A 14,986-nucleotide genomic window follows, 5' to 3' on the forward strand; every position below is an offset into this window, starting at 1 on the left:
ATTTTTTTATTTTGGGGAGGGAGGTAGTAGGTATTATAATGTGTCTGACAAATTTCGTCATTTAGGTGCAACAACCATGGAAAACTCTTAGTTACTCTCTGTATTCCCAGCCTCCTTGGTTGGGAATCTCCTAGAGTCTTTATTATTGCTCTCTGTGTACTGTGATTGGCACTTCTCCAAAGGAAGAAGCCAGCAAACGGATGGCATTCTGGACAATGGCTCTGCCTAACAGTTGAAGAGGTCTTTAATCTCCTCGTATTTATCCAAGTTTAACAGAAAAATTAAACCTCCTAGTTTACCCAACGTGTAGGTCTTTGCTATATGCTGGTCCATGTGGATCTCACCCTTTTCTAGAAAAGTCAGATTCTAAGAAGGAAACTTAAGGAGCCCGATGGCTTTCAAGTCTGAGCAGCCCCGGATGACTTTCACCAGGCTCAGTTTTACCTCTTTACACACTCCCTCAATTTTATGTTTCTGTATTTACCTTAAAAGTTATTTGGTTAAATGTGATATGGGTCAATCATTTATTTATTCTGTTGAAGAAAATGTGTCAGCCTCCTGATTTCCACTTCCAAAGGCATTTAAGAAAGTAGCATATTCAAAACTTGAAAATTCTTTGCAAACAAGTTACAAAAATGGTCTACAGTGAGTTTTTAGAGTGTAAGCCACATATTAGAAACTGGTGCAATAGACACATCTCTAAGAAATACTCAGTCAAGAAACTTGCCCTTTTGCTCAGTGTCAATATTCACAGATTTCCTGCTTACATCTTCAAAATCCTTTCTGTTTTGGACTGATCTTCCAAGTTACAGCCAGACCTGTATAATTTTTATCCCTTTGCCTCAAAAACCCTCCCGGGCTGGTATAATGTGTGACTCACTCCATCTTGAGCTTTGAGTATCTCATGGCCTCAGGTAAATGCTCAGCCTTCATAAACAATTCTGTTGGGAATCCATGGGATGTGACGTTTGTCTGCATGTCCTGTTGCGAAACAGCAACCACAGGTCAGGCATCCTTTCCCAGATGACGCGTACACCAGCGTACACACCCTCACAGTAATTCTTCGGGACCTGGTGCTTCATCTTCACTAATCAGTGGGAACAAGAGAAGACGCATCATGACTTTTCCGTATTTCCTAAATAATTCGAACAGCCCTGAAATGTAGGCACTTGAACCAGAGTGATTTACAGGAGAGCTTTGGGCCTTCCCAGTCCTCATAGAGTCTTCCATCGGGGCACATTCTTCCAGCCCAGTTTGAGACATTGTTGCTACTCTGTAAATTCCTGCAAGATTAAAGGCAGAGGTTTTCATTTCCTGCTGAGTTTCTGGAGGCCTTGTTAGGTAATTTCCAGCACATTGAGGGAGGGAGTAACTCTAATTCTTCAAGAGGCCTTTGAAGGTCCTTGGAACACAGGAGCTCTGGGTGGCTCTCCTGAATCTTTTTTGGTGGTGATGAGGGTTGCTGGAAATGTTCTTCCATCAGTGCAGGTCCTGGAGCAAGTCTCAGTGAGAGTGACTGTTTGATTGTTTAACATGATCTCCAAACCCTGGATTGCTGGTTATACAGCTTTCATACTCTCATTTTTCAAGTTGTCAACCTATCAGAAGCTGAAAGCCCACTTTAAGCACACTCCATAATATTATATAATGATTATAAATAATTAAATTTAAATAATTATATAATAATGTTATTATTATAATAGTCATCTTAACAGATGATATCTCATTGTAGTTTTAATTTGCATTTCCCTGATGATTAATGATGTTGAGCATCTTTTCATACACTTCTTGGCCATTTGCATGTTTTCTTTGGAGAAATACCTATTCAGATCCTTTGCTTTTTTTTTTTTTTTTTTTTTTTTTTTTTTTTTTTTTGCTGTTGTATGAGTTCTTTGTATATTTTGGATATTAGCCCCTTATCAGATATATGGTTTGCAGATATCTTCTCCTATTCCGTAGGTAGCCTTTTCATTTTGTTGATGGTTTCCTTTGCTGTGCAGAAGCTTTTAGTTTGATGTAGTCTCGCTTGTTTATGTTTTCTTTTCTTGCCTGCACTTTTGGTGTCATATCCAAAAAAATCATTACCAAGGTCAATGTCAAGGAGCTTTTTCCCTATGTTTTCTTCTAGGAGTTTTATGGTTTTAGGTCTTACATTCAAGTCTTTAATCCATTTTGAGTTGATTTTTATGTATTATATAAGATAAGGGTCTGGTTTCGTTCTTTTGCGTGTGGCCGTCCAGTTTTTTCAGCAGCATTTATTGAAGAAGCTATCCTTTCCCCGTTGTATTTTTTTGGCTCCTTTGTTGTAAATCTATTGACCCATATATGTGTAGATTTACTTCTGGGTTCTCTATTCTGTTGCATTGGTCTATGTATCTCTTTTTATGCCAGTACCATTCTGCTTTAATTACTATAGCTTTGTAATCTAATTTGAAATCAGGAAGTGTGATGCCTCCAGTTTTGTTCTTCTTGCTCAGGATTGTTTTGGCTATTTGGAGTCTTTTTTGGTTGCATACAATTTTTAGGATCGTCTTTTCTATTTCTGTGAAAAATGCTGTTGGAGTTTGGTAGAGATTACACTGAATCTGCGGATCGCTTTTGGTCTTGTGGACCTTTTAACAATATTAATTTTTCCAATCCATGAGCCTGGAATGTCTTTCCATTTATTTCTATCCTCTTTAATTCCTTTCATCAGTGTTTTGTAGTTTTCTGTGTACAGATCTTTCACCTCCTCGGTTAAATTTACTTTTAAGTATTTTACTCTTTTTGATGCTGTTGTAAATGGAATTGCTTCCTTACTTTCTTTTTCAAATAGTTCATTGTTACTGTATAGAAATGCAATTGATTTTTGTATGTTGATTTTGTATCCTGCAACAGTATCTTTGTTTATTAGTTCTAACAATGTTTTGTTGGCATCTTTAGGGTTTTCTATATATAATATCATGTCACCTGTGAACAGGAACAATTTTACTTTTTCCTTTCTGGTTTGGATGGCTTTTATTTATATTTCTTGCCTGATTGCTCTGGCTAGAACTTCCAGTACTATGTTGAATAGAATTGGCTAGAGTGGGCCAATTATTTCTGATCTTAGAGGAAAAGCTTTCAGCTTTCACCATTAAGTATGATGTTATTTGTAGGTTTGTCTTATGTGGCCTCTGTTCTGTTGAGATACTTTCCTTCTACACCTTGTTTGTTGAGAGTTTTTATCATGAACAGATGTTGAATTTTGTCAAATGCTTTTTCTTCATCTCTTGAGATGATCATATGATTTTTATTCTTCATTGTGTTAATGTGGTGTATCACATTTATTGATTTGCATATGTTGAATAATCTTTGCATCACAGGGAAAAATCCCACTTAAGCATGGTATACAATACTTTTAATGTATTGTTGAATTCAGTTTGCTAGTATTTGTTGAGGATTTTTGCATCTGTGTTCATCAGGGATATTGGCCTATAATTTTCTTCTCTTGTGGTGTCCTTGTCTGGCTTTGGTATAACGGTAATGCTGGTCTTGGAAAACGAGTTTAGCAGGGTTCCCTCCTCTTCAATTTTTTTGGAACAATTTGAGAAGGATTGGTGTTAATTCTTTAAATGTTTGGTAGAATTCACCAGCAAGGCCATCTTGTCCTGGATTCTTTTTCATATACTTTTGATTCAAATTTAAAAATTTTAAATTTTGGCAAAATACACATAACATTAAAATTACCATTTTAACCATTTTTAAGTGTGCAGTTCAAGTAGTAGTGTTTACTAGTTACATTGTTATGCATTCAATCTCCAAAATTCTTTTCTTCTTGAAAAACTGAAACTGAATCCATTAAGCAATTTCTCATTCTATGCTTCCCCCAACCCCTGACAGCTATCATTCTACTTTCTCTTTCTATGAATTTTCTACTTTAGGTACTTCATATAAGTGGAATCAGACAGTATTTGTCTTTTTGTGACTGGCTTATTTCACTTATTAGAATGTCCCCAAAGTTCATCTATGTTATAACTACGTCAGAATTTCCTTCTTTAAGGCTGAATAATATTCTATTGTGTGTATTATCACATTTTGTTTCTCCATTTAATCATTAATGGGCACTTGAGTTGCTCCCACCGTTTGGCTACTGTGAATAATGCTGCTATGAACATGGGTATGCAAATATCTGTTTAGGTCCTTGCTTTCAATTCTTTTGGGAATTTACTTTTTGATATATTTTAAACTTTGAACTCTATAAGTGTTTTTTTATATAAAAAAGTAAAATCAATTAAAAAGAAAAACTCTAAAATTGAAACCAAACCACAAAATTGAAAACACATGAACCAACTAAATTGATGTCATAACTACACAGAGAAAAATATTTATTTTGAGCTCTTCACAGCAGAATGAAAACCAATCAGTGAAGATGGAATGGTAAATGGAAGGATCATCAGTGGATTATAAATCCACTAAGTGAAAAGATGCAGTGGAACCGGATGCTTGAATGATGTAAAGTATAATCTCAAAGATTTCTTGCTAATTTCAAAGAGAAAGTAATGTCTGTGCGAAGTCTAGATCTCATTGTCGCCACTGTAAGCAATGGTTAAACATAGCTCAGAAAGAATGACACACCTGACATCATGTCCTCCAAGCATGAAAATTTCACCTGCGAAGTATTCCTGCCAAAAATCTATTCGAGCCCTTAAATTTCCACTCTGCAAGAAATGTAAGAGCTGGAGGAACAAGTTAAATGACTCCAAGAGTAAACAATCAGACACATACAGAATGTGGAACATTATGCAAAAACTTGTTGGTATCTTCAAAATTTTGGTGTCATTAAAAAAAAAAGAAAGATGGAGAAGATTCTTCTAGAATAAGAAATAATAAAGTGATGCAACAGCCAAATGCAATGCATGCACATTGTCTTAATACTGGCTTAAAAAATCAGCCATAGAGAACAATTTTGGATTAAATGGGGAAATTTGAATTTGGACTGGGTATTATATGATATTAGGGCAATATTGTTAATTTTCTTAGATGTGTTAATGTTATGTGATTATGTAAGGGAATGCTCCTTTCTTTAATTTTTTATTTTTCTTTTTTCTCCCCAAAGCCCCCCAGTACATAGTTGTGTATTTTTAGTTGTGGGTCCTTCCAGTTGTGGCATGTGGGATGCCGCCTCAGCATGGCTTGATGAGTGGTGCCATGTCCGTGCCGAGGATTTGATCCGGCGAAACCCTCGGCTGCTGAAGCGGAGTGCGCAAACTTAACCACTACACCACGGGGTTGGCCCCGGAATGTTCCTATTCTTAGAAGATGTACATTGTAGTATTTAGTAATGAAAGACCGTGATAAATAAATGGATATATTCAAATATACCAAACTATGTTAACATCTAGATAGTAGGTATATGTGAGTGAATCCGGGTGACAGGTCTATGGCTGTTCATTATTATTTTTAAAAACATTTTCGTTTTCTCTGTATGTTTAACTTTCTTCATAATACACAGTAGAAAAAGTAGTAGATCAGGTTTTGAGAATCAGCTCAAAAGGCGCATACAGATGGCCCGCAGGGGCTCCACACTGAAACTCCACGTCAAGGGACTGTTTCAGTTAAGTTGTGGCGAGGAAACTTGAGACCTAGAAAGTTCCGTGTTTGTCTAGTGATGGATCTTCTTCCCCAAAAAAGAGAGAGGGGGCTGGCCCCGTGGCCGAGTGGTTGGGTTCGCGCGCTCCGCTGCAGGCGGCCCAGTGTTTCGTTGGTTCGGATCCTGGGCGCGGACACGACACTGCTCATCAAACCACGCTGAGGCGGCGTCCCACATGCCACAACTAGAGGGACCCACAACGAAGAATATACAACTATGTACCGGGGGGGCTTTGGGGAGAAAAAGGAAAAAATAAAATCTTTAAAAAATAAATAAATAAATATTAAAAAAAAGAGAGAGGATTCAGTGACTAAGTTTTAATTCTAGGCCCCCAAGCAAAAGTTTTAGTAAGGGACCTTTTAGCTTTTGCTAATGGTAAATTAATCAGTTCTCCGGTGGTGAGAAGACTCCCTTCTTTCTGCTCGCACCTCCCACTCCCCAGTGTTTATGCCTACGGCAAGAGTGAGACATTTTAGAAAATGCGGAGAAGCTCTTCGAGAAGATGACATGGTTGCTTAGTTGGTAGTGATGAATACAGCACTAGCATAATTATGATCTGTAAAATTTCCAATGACAATTAATTCTTTTTCCTTTAATGAATGGTCAGTGGCATAATGATTAAGAGGGATGGGCTGTGGGGTTGGACTGCCCGGATTAAACACCAGACTCTACCACTTAGTCACTGTGTGAAACAGGAGCTGTCTAAATCTTTTTCCATTCTTGTAAATGAAGATAATGATAGCATCCATCTCAGAGTCGTGTAAGAATGAAGAATGATAAATAATGCATGCGGCGTTAACAACTCAGTACCTAGCAAAGAGTAAGCCCCAAAATGTTAATGATAATTATGAACATTTATGAACAAGTTGAAAGGTAGACTCTTTGATTGGGTCTTCCATGCTGCCTATTGGAATATCCACAAGCAAGAAGTAAATTTTTGGCCACCTAGTAACTTAAATCAAGTTGATTGTGAATTTATGTATTTCCATGAGCTTCCTGAGAATTTTGTCAGCACAGACCTGGCACCACCTGTCCATCTCCAGCATCCCGAGGAAAGCTGGAGTCAGGACACCGTGGAAAGAGCTAAGAACCACAACGTTCTTTATCACTACAGAACAGTGGCGCTGCTCCCCCAGCTTGGTATCTAGGAAGCAGGCTGTCAACCCCTCTCAGGGGAGCTGCTATTTTAGCACTCTCTCCCAGCAGGTGCTGAAATGTAAAACCATGGTTAAATTAGCTGATCGCTGTTGGAAAACAAAAATTTTCCTTAAATATATTTTTTTATTTCTTGCCTGAGACACTATTTCAAATACTTTGGGGTTCCTGGCAGTTGAGACGTCATTTTGTGCTATAGTTTCACTGATTATGCCCCAGGCAATCAAAGACACCACTGTAGCTTATAATTTCACTTAACACATTTTTCAAAATTGTAAGTGGCCATTGGTACTCATATATTTCTGAGACTGTTAACATTTTTCTTGGTGGGAATCATTTAGTAAACATTTTTGTTTTAAGGGTTATCTTGAAATATGAAACTGCTCCACTTTGGTCATTAGCCTTCAAACTTCTGAAGATGTCTTTGATAGACGGTGAAATCTATAGAAATCACAGATGATGAAATAAGACTTCTCCCTGTCAATAGTATACAAATTTATCACTCTTATAAAAAAACAACTTCCTAAGGAAAGTTTAGAATGACTAAGAATGGCAATTATGTGATCCTTAGACAGGGAAAGCCTGAAGATTAACACAAATTAAGTAGGACAACCTCTTTATAACTGTCTCCTTAAAGAAAGAAGGGTCATGTATGACAGGAACAAGCAGAAATTTGCTTTATAAAAAAATTGTGAAGAGCACTAACATTAATGCAACATAATTACTGTAAAATAAGCTGCTAATTTTGTACAAAACATCCTTTATTTTCAACAGTTACATGTTTAGAATAAGGTTAATCACATGTGTCCTGCATCAAACAATGCTTCTGTATAATCACTGGTATCAAATGGTATCACTTAAAGGCTAGTTGTATGTTATACTTATGTACACTTTTTTTTTCTTTTTTTAGGAGGATTAGCCCTGAGCTAACTCCTCTTAGACCTGAGCAATCCCGCTCTTTTTGCTGAGGAAGACTGGCCGTGGGCTAACATCCATGCCCATCTCCCTCCACTTCATATGTGAGACGCCCACCACAGCGTGGCTTTTGCCAAGCGGTGCCATGTCCACACCTGGGATCCGAACCAGCAAACCCCGGGCTGCCAAGAAGCGGAACATACGCACTTAACTGCTGCGCCACTGGGCTGGCCCCCCTACATATAACTTTCCTTCATCTGACTTTCACACCACAATTAATTCTTCCTCTTCAAGGATAGAAATCAAACTTATAAATTAACTTATTATATAATAGTTCTGGCCACAAATCCAGTAATACCTATTTCAATGTAAATACAGGCAAATGCCTGAGATTATATTTTTAAACCTAATTTTGAAGATGTGCATAAGAAACTTTGACCATATAAGATTTGAAATCCTTATGTTCCAAACCAGAATGGGCTAGACCAGTTGTCCTTCATCTAAGCAACTGAAAAGTAAAAACCTTAAGGCTGACAAAAGTTGTTTTTTTTTAACCATAAAAGACAAATAGTGCAGTAAAACACTTGTACATCAAATCTTGCTTTCTATGTCTTTACCATACCACAAATGCAGTACTTTTTAAAATTCTTCCAACTCAATCCTCGAACTCTGTTTCCCAATACTTTTGGTTGATTCTATTTCAGTCGCATGACTGTGTGTTTTGTTCTCTAAATATTGCTGGGTCCTGTGAACTGTAGCTAGAAGTCTAAGCCTCTGCAGCAGTCAAGTCTCTGGTGATTTAAAAGCAGCAATGACGGAACTCAGCGGAATCTGCTTCTCGTCGGTATCAACACAAAGTCTGTACTCAATGTCTGCCATTTTGGTCAATACATGTATTTGAACTGATGTTGGAAAGTCCACGCTATGCACAACCAAGGAGAACACATCATGCCACCCTCTTCAAAGTTTTCAACTCCATAATATTTCTATAGGCCGTGAGGAGGTCTTGATTCAATATCCAGTCTAGAATGTTGGTGAAATTAGACTTGAAAGGATGTTCCATATACATGTTTACAGTCTGACCTGTCCCAAAAACCATATTGGTGCTCTGTAAGACCTTCAGAGCCCTTCAGATAGCTCCACCGGAGGGAATTACAAGTGCTTTCAATCCATCTTCATTTGTGTCGACTTTCCCTTCTTCCATGGTATGTCTTTCATAGGCAACGATGAGTTCTGGGGTGAAGGACTAACTTCAAACCTCATTCACCAGGACTGCAATGCAAGGATGATCTTCGACAGATAGTACAGATGAGGCAAAATATGGTATTTTTCATAAATTTCCAATCACTCTTCTTCAGGCATTCTGAGTATCTTGAGTCATGGCGTTACTTTCTAATTTTAAGTCTTTCTCAAACATTGTCCTGAACTGGCAAAGCTCAGAATTGGTCTCTGAATGATATCTATTTCTCCAAGAGCAAGGTGCTAAATTTTTAATCTTTGTATAGTTGTTTAACACAGGCTAGCATAGTGGCTGTCTTTCCTGTCTCTGGAGGGCCATTGAGAAGCAGATGGGGCAATCAGTCTTCATTGGCAAGTTTTTGAGTGGTTCTCAGGATGTCTGAGAAATGCGACTGGTATTTTTCAACCCAGGTCAGTTTCCTACTTTTGTCTGCAATGGAGGTGACCAGCTCTGAGGCTCCAAGGGGAGTTGTTATATCCCCAGGATGTCTACACAGCTACTAATGGATATCCAACTCTAGAAAGTTCACATTCGTATTGATAAGTATTTAGAAACTGTGTTATTTTTATAGTACAAGTAGTTCACAGTGATTGTAAAAAATTGTTACATAGATAAGCAAGCAGAAAATACCTCTCCTGAAAGCCTACTGACCAGAGATTGCCATTGGAAATATTTTGGTATATAAGCCTTCCAAAATTTTCCAAATAAAAGTTGGCTAATATTCTATACTGTGCTATTAGCTTCTTTTTCTACCAACATATCATAAATATCTGTAAAAAAAGATACAAGTGTCTGATCAACCAGTATGTGCCTGGCCGCCCTGGAGGAAGTGATTATTATGCCTCAGTGAAGTCCTGTTCCCACTTTCCTATGGTCACCTTCCCAATATTTATGATGACTTTTGCCAGTTCATTAGGACACGATGAAAAGGGCACTTCCAAGGTTGGCACCAGAAACTTTTGTCAAAATAGAACACAACCTAAGGTAACTATAAAATTAAACTATTATATTTTATTTTATTTATTCTATTTTTCCATCTCGATTTATGCCCTGCTCAGTTGCCCAGCCTAGCTCACTAGAAATATTACATGAGCACACCAGAGCATAGCCCAAATAATACAATACCAATAATAAAAAGGTCCCCAACTTTGAACATTCTTAGGGGAGAATCTATTTCTTTGCCTTTGCCAGCTTCTAGAGGCTACCCATGTTCTTTGGCTCATGATCTCCTTCCTCCATCTTCAAAGCCAACCATGTTGCATCTCTCTGACCACTGTTCTGTAGTCGCATCTTCCTCTGACCACAGCTGGGAATGGTTCTCCACTTTTAAGGACTCATCTGATTAGATAATCCAAAGCAGTCCCCCGCATCTCAAAGTCCTTAACTAAGGCACATCTGGAAAGTTCCTTTCACCACATAAGGTAACACAGTCCCAGGGATCAGGAATTAGAGCATGAACGTCTGGAGGACCATTATTCTGCCTACTGCAGTGGCTGTGAAGAGCACGCAGCAGCATCAACAAAATGCTTATTGCGTAATACTCAGGAGGAAAATATTAAGTAGACTTTATTATTATTATTGTTATTATTACTACTATATGATGGTAACTACCTTTATGAGATAAATACACAGTAAAAGTAAGACCAGAAGTAATTATACCAAATACTAAGGTAATTTCTCTTAGGTTAAGAGAGAATTTCAAAAGCATATTGTGTTTACCGTGCTAACACTAATCAACAAAAAAAGCTAAAGTAGCTATATTAATTTCAAACAAAGCAGATTTCAGAACAAGGAAAATTATCAGGGATAAAGAGAGACATTACATAATGATGAAGGGGTCAATTCTCCAAGAGACATGACAATTCTTAACGTGTATGTGCCTAACAACAGAGCATCAAAATACATGAGGCAAAATTGATAGAAATGCAAGGAAAAATAGATAAATCCAGTATTATAGTTGGAGACTTCAACACCTCTCTAGCAGAAATGGACAGACCCAGCAGGCAGAAAATCAGTAAGGACATACTTGAATGCAACAGCACCATCAATCAACTGGATATAATTGACATCTGTAGAATAATTCATCCAACAACAGCAGAATACACATTATTTTCAAGCTCATGTGGAATATTCACCAAGAGAGATTGCTTTCTGGACCATAAAACACACCTTAACAAATTTAAAACAATAGAAATTATACATACATAGAATGTATGCTCTCAGACTAGAATTAACTAGAAATCAGTAACTGAAAGATAGCTGGAAAATCCCAGTATACTAGAGATCAGCAACACACTTCTCAATAGCATGTAGATTAAAGAAGAAATCTCAAGATAAATTAAAAATTTTTACATGGTTTAAAATAAAAATACAACTTACCAAAATTTGTGGAATCCAGTAAAACAGAGCTTAGAGAGAAATTTATAGCACTGACTGCACATATCAGAAAAGAAGAAAGATTTAAAATTGATAATCTAAGCTTCCACCTTAGGAAAATAGAAAAAGAAGAGCAAATTAAATTCAAAGTAAGCAGAAGAAAAGAAATAATAAAAATTACACCAGTAAAGAAATACTATGAACAACTCTATGCCCACAAATTTGGTAAACTAGATGAAATTGAGAAATTCCTTGAAAGACACATTCTGCTCAAACTCACACAGGAAGAAACAGAAAATCTGAACTGGCTTATATTTATTAAAATCATTGAATCAGTGATTAATTACCTTTAAAACAGAAAGCACTAGGCCCAAATAGGTTCACTGGTGAATTCTACTAGACATTTAAGGAAAAAATTATACCAATTCTCTACAAACTCTTCCAGAAGAAAGAAGGAATACTGACTAACTCATTTTGTGAAGCCAGAATTACCCTGTAAGTTCAGCTTTCTAAAATTGCACACATAAGTGAGACCATGCAGTATTCATCTTTTTCAGTCTGGCTTATTTCACTTAGCATAATGCTCTCAAGATCTATCCATGTTGTCACAAATGGAAGGATTTCCTTCTTTCTCGTGGTTGAATAATATTCCATTGTATCCATATGCGATATTTTCTTTATCCATTCATCCACTAATAGACACATAGGTTGTTTCTATATCTTGGCTATTGTGAATAATGCTGCGATGAACATGAGAGTGCAGATGTATCTTTGAGATTCTGTTTTTTATTTCCTTTGGATATATACCCAGAAGTGGGAATGCTGGATCATACAGTAGTTCTATTTTTAATTTTTTGAGAAAGCTCCCCACTGTTTTTCATAGGGGCTGCACCAATTGACATTCCCACCAACAATGCACAGGAGTTCTCTTTGCTCCACATCCTCATCAATAGTTGTTATCTCTTGTCTTTGTAGTGATAGCCATTCTAACAGGTGTGAGGTAATATCTCATTGTGGTTTTCATTTGCATTTCTCTGATGATTAGTGATGTTGAGCATCCTTTCAGGTACCTGGTTGGTTGGCCATTTGTGTGTCTTCGTAAAATTGTCTATTCAATTCCCCTGATTTTTAAATTTTTAATTAATTAATTTTTTGAGGAAGCTTAGCCCTGAGCTAACATCTGCTGCCAATCCTTCTCTTTTTGCTGAGGGAGACTGGTGCTGAGCTAACATTCGTGCCCATCTTCCTCTACTTTATATCTGGGACGCCTACCACAGCATGGCTTGCCAAGTGGTGCCATGTCCACACCTGGGATCCGATCCAGTGAACCCTGGGCTGTTGAAGCAGAACATGTACACTTAACTGCTGTACCACCAAGCCAGCCCCTATTTTTATTTAAAAAATTTTTTTTTTTGGTGAGGAGGATTGGCCCTGAGCTGACATCTGTGGCCAATCTTCCTCCTTTTGCTTGAGGAAGATTTTCACTGAGCTAAAATCTGTGCCAGTCCCCCTCTACTGTTATATGGGATGCCGACATTGCATGGCTTGATGAGCAGTGTGTAGGTCTGCACCGGGGATCCAAACCCATGACCCTCAGGCCGCCAAAGTGGAGCGTGTGAACTTATCCACTATGCCACTGGGTCAACCCTGCTCTGCTCATTTTTAATCAAATTATTTGTATTTTTGCTGAGTTGTATGAGTTCTTTATATATTTGGGATATTAACCTTTTATCAGATAGATGATGTGCAAATATTTTCTCCCATTCTGTAGGTTATCTTTTCATTTTGTTGATTGTTTCTTTTGCTGTGCAAAAACTTTTCAGTTCAATGTAATCCTACTTACTAACTTTTGCTTTTTTTGTTTGTGTTTTTGTGTCATATCAAAAATTGTTGAGCCAGCCCTGATGGCCTCGTGGTTAAACTTTGCTGCTCTCACTGCTTCGGTGGCCCAGGTTTGCTTCCCAGGCAGGGAACATACCACTCGTCTGTCAGTTGCTATACTGTGGCGGTGGCTCACATAGCAGAACTAAGATATACAACCATGCACTGGGGTTTTGGGGAGGAAAAAAAAAAAAGAGGAAGATTGGTAACAGGTATTAATTCAGGGCAAATTTTGCCCTGAAAAAAAAATTTGTTGCCAAGACCAATGTCAAGGAGCTTTTCCACTGTTTTCTCCTAGGAGTTTTATGGTTTCAGTTCTTACATTTGAGTCTTTAACCCATTTTGAATTAATTTTTGTGAGTGGGGTAATATGGAAGTCCAATTTCATTCTTCTGCATGTGGTTATTCAGTATTCCCAACACCACCTATTGAAGACAAACTATCCTTTCCCCATTGAGGATTCTTGGCTCCCTTGTCAAATATTAGTTGACCGTATATACATGGGTTTATTTCTGGACTCTCAGTTCTGGCCCATTGGTGCCTGTGTCTATTTTTTTTTGCCAGTAGTCTGCCATTTTGATTACTGTAGCTTTGCAGTGTAGTTTGAAATCAGGAAGTGCGATGCCTCCAGCTTTTGCTTAGGCTATGCAGGGTCTTTTGTGGTTCCATACAATTTTTTAGAATTGTTTTTTCTATTTCTGTGGGAAAATACCATCAGAATTTTGATAGGGATTGCATTGAATGTGTGGGTGGCTTGGGTAATATGGACACTTTAACGATCTTAATTCTTCCAATCCATGAGCACAGGATATCTTTCCTCTTGTTTGTATCTTCTTCAGTTTCTTTCACTGAAGTTTCATAGTTTTCAGTGCACAGATCTTTCACCTTTTTGGTTAAATTTACTCCTAAGTATTTTATCGTTTTTGATGCTAGTGCGAACAGGATTACTTTACTTTTCAGATAGCTCATTGTTTGTGTATAGAGAGGCAATTGATTTCTGTATGTTGATTTTGTATCCTGCAACTTTACTGTATGTGTTGATTTGTTCTAATAGTTTTTTGATGGAGTCTTTAGGATTTTCTATACGTAAGATCATATCATCTGCAAACAAAACAATTGTACTTCTTCCTTTCCGATTTACATGCCTTTATTTTTCTTTCTGGCTAGAACTTGTAGTACTATGTTGAATAGAAATTTTGAGAGTAGGCACCCTTGTCTTCTGCCTGATTTTAGAAACAAACTTTCAGCTTTTCACTGTTGAGTAGGATATTAGTTATGTGCTTGTCATATACAGCCTTTGTTGTGCTGAGGTATATTTCTTCTACACCCAATTTGTTGAGTGTCTTTATCATGAAAGGATGTTGTATTTGTCAAATGCTTTTCTACATCTATTGAAATGATCATATGACGTTTATCTTTTATTCTATTAATATGGTGTGTCACATTTATTGTTTTTCATATGTTGAAACATCCTTGCATCACAGGGGTAATTCCCACTTGATTACGGTGTATGATCCTCTTAATGTGTTATTGAATTTGGTTTGCTAATATTTTGTTGAGAATTTTTGTGTCTATTTTCATCAGGGCTATTGGTCTGTAGTTTTCTTTTCTTGTAGTGTCTTTATGTGGCTTTGGTATCAGAGTGATGTTTGCTTCATAAAATGAGTTTGGGACTGTTTTCTCCTCTTCAATTTTGGAAGAGTTTGAGAAGGATTGGTGTTATTTCTTCTTTAAATGTTTTGTAGAATGCATCAGTGAAGCCATTTGGTCCTGGACTTTTCTTTGTTGGGAAGTTCTTGATTACTTAT

General features: G+C 37.3%; 1 pseudogene; it reads right to left on the reverse strand.

Moving 5' to 3' along the window:
• Positions 1 to 8,447: 8,447 nt before the first annotated feature.
• Positions 8,448 to 10,160, reverse strand: LOC124240783 (replication factor C subunit 5-like; annotated as a pseudogene).
• Between the last annotated feature and the right edge of the window lie 4,826 nt (positions 10,161 to 14,986).

This window comes from Equus quagga, chromosome 6 (assembly GCF_021613505.1).
Source record: "Equus quagga isolate Etosha38 chromosome 6, UCLA_HA_Equagga_1.0, whole genome shotgun sequence".
Lineage (NCBI taxonomy): Eukaryota > Metazoa > Chordata > Mammalia > Perissodactyla > Equidae > Equus > Equus quagga.